At 36.1% G+C, this 2,625-nt stretch overlaps 1 non-coding gene across 1 annotated transcript; it reads right to left on the bottom strand.

Annotated features, from left to right (window-relative positions):
* Window positions 1-542: 542 nt before the first annotated feature.
* On the bottom strand, window positions 543-680 carry LOC126002507 (small nucleolar RNA SNORA61). The gene has a single exon (XR_007493198.1). It is a non-coding gene; the product is annotated as a small nucleolar RNA SNORA61 (small nucleolar RNA).
* Window positions 681-2,625: the final 1,945 nt, after the last annotated feature.

Raw genomic sequence — 2,625 nt, 5'->3', positions numbered from 1 at the left:
TCACAATCATATTTGTAATCAAGATGTTTAAATAAAGATATTAATAAAAAGCAACACTTACATATGTTGGTTTTTCTTCTTTTTAAAATATATAAAATATTAAAAATTATGTTGTCCAACTATTGAATGTTACTCTTGTGAATTAAATGATTTGAGAAGCATATTAATGCTCTCAATTGTAAAAATTTTCTATATAAAGGATCCCTGGTTTTGTACATGGAATGTCATAATTCTTACTTTCTCAATTTTATAAATAAAACTTTTTAAGATAAAAGCAAATATAAAAGAAAAATTCCTGTTTTTTCTATGATTTATTTCATGTAGTCATTGTAATATGAAAAAACAGTTGATATGATTGCAATATTTGTGATTTTGTTGGAATCTGCCTAGTTATCCGAGTGCAACTGAGAATATTCAATTGCACTGAAAATTATATGTATTTGAATTTTTTAGGGATAGTCTTATAAATCTCTAAAATTTTTAAGTTTTATTTCCTCTTCTTATTTTTCTTTATTTTTTTCTTTTTTATTCTTTTTTTTCAACCTTGTTTGAAATTAGTCCATGTGCTCTACGGCAGACTATAAACCATGAGACCAGCTTCAGTAGTACTATTTCCCCCATTTTGACTACCATGACAAGTCCTATCAGTTTAGATCTGATAGAAAGGAGAACTGGAGAGTAAGGCTTGTTTGTTTATTCAACCCTCCTTATCCTCAGTTCCTAATTGGGTAGACACCAAGACTGACCTTCTGCCCTAACACCACCATCCAGCTCCTCATTGAATGACACCCTCTTGGTCCCCAGCTCATGCCTACACAAACAACTACAACCAACACGCCTGTTGACCCATGCTTGGTGGTCCCTCATGCCCCCATCAAACTATGGACTGTTGCATGATACCGGAATCAGCTTCAGCACAACCCCTAGTTCAAGGACAATATAGGGTTCCATAATGCCGCAAAACATGTCTCAAACTCAACTATCACCTGTTGTCTTCAAATACCCTTGTTTTCTTTCTTTTTTTTTCTTTTTAAAACATAAAAGGGTCGCATGTATCTCTTTTGTATATCTCAGATGTATTCCCTTAACATCTATAACTCTTTTCAAATATCCTCATTTGTGACAATTTTGCCCCCTAGATTAATTATTTGATTGTTTGATTTTCCCCCTGTGAGATCTATTTTATAAGCAATACTGGTAGAAGAGTAACTCCGTATAGATTTCACGTTTATACCAAGTTACAGGAAATGTTGGACTTTATTCGTTGACCCCCAGATACACCAACAATATCTTGTGGCATTGCTTCTCTTTTGCATAGGCACATTAAAATGGGGGAAATAATACATATGCAAACAAGTTCTTATCTAATAGAGATGGAACACAAATTTGGTAATGTAATTAGGCCTTTTACCCTGAACATTGGCATAATTATTTGGCTCAGGCCTCAGAAGAATGGGCATCACCCACACACACCTGAACTATGGAAACAACCACAATTGTCTTTAACATTCCCAGAATCCAAGCCTCTACCAGAGAAGACCTACCACTGCTTTGGCATTGACTTACTCCAAAGAGTACTCCCAACACCCAGGCGACTCAGCAACAGTCTGCATGCAGGGCAGATCGCTCTGCATTTAATGATATGCTGAAACTAGAGGATGCTCCACATCAGCCCGACATCAACGAAAGAAATGCACAGAATCCAGAGTCTTTAAATATAAAAGTCTGATACCAACTATAGCTAAAGTGTGCAAAAGTTTCACCGGGACCTTGAAAATGACTGGAGTTGGATAGACTGGTATGCCTGGAACCCCGAGTCTGTCTTTTTTTTTTTTTTTTTTTTTTTTTTTTGGTTTTTGGGCCACACCCGGCGGTGCTCAGGGGTTTCTCCTGGCTGTCTGCTCAGAAATAGCTCCTGGCAGGCACGGGGGACCATATGGGACACCGGGATTTGAACCAACCACCTTTGGTCCTAGATTGGCTGCTTGCAAGGCAAACGCCACAGAGTCTGTCTTATGCCAATAAACTTCTGTTATTTGTCAAAAACCAAAGATAAAATGCTTAAATGAGAAAGAAAATCTTGTTCCTGATCTTTTTTTTGTAATCAGGTCAAGGATTTTTTTTTTTCATTTTCTCCATTTTTCTGGACCTATGCAAACATTGGCGATTGCCACTATCACACCTTTACTATATTTTTTTTACTCTTATCCTTTAAGGAAAAAAATACAACTTACTGAACTTAAAAACAAATTACTGTAGTAGAATGCCTGTCTCGAATGCAGGCAGGGGATGGGAAGGGGGGAGGGGGTAATGTTGCAGTGGTGAAGGGGGGTGTTCTGGTTATGACTGTAACCCAAATATGATGATGTTACTTAAATAAAAATATATATAATAAAAAAATAACATGCCACTTTAGCAATGGGAAAATAAAAATCATATGGTTATGTAAATCAATGCATAGAAAACTTTTGACAAGATCCAATGCCCATTCATAATAAAAAAATAAACAAAATAGAGGTAGATGGAACCTTCCTCAAAATAATAAACAGCATCTATAACAAGCTCACAGCTAGTATCATTCTTTTATTTTCTTTTGGGCAACACACGGTGATGCTCAGGGGCTAC

Source organism: Suncus etruscus, chromosome 2 (assembly GCF_024139225.1).
Source record: "Suncus etruscus isolate mSunEtr1 chromosome 2, mSunEtr1.pri.cur, whole genome shotgun sequence".
In the NCBI taxonomy this organism is placed as follows: Eukaryota; Metazoa; Chordata; class Mammalia; order Eulipotyphla; family Soricidae; genus Suncus; species Suncus etruscus.
The sequence above is the reverse complement of the archived record's forward strand: the minus strand, read 5'-3'. Positions and strand labels throughout refer to the sequence as shown.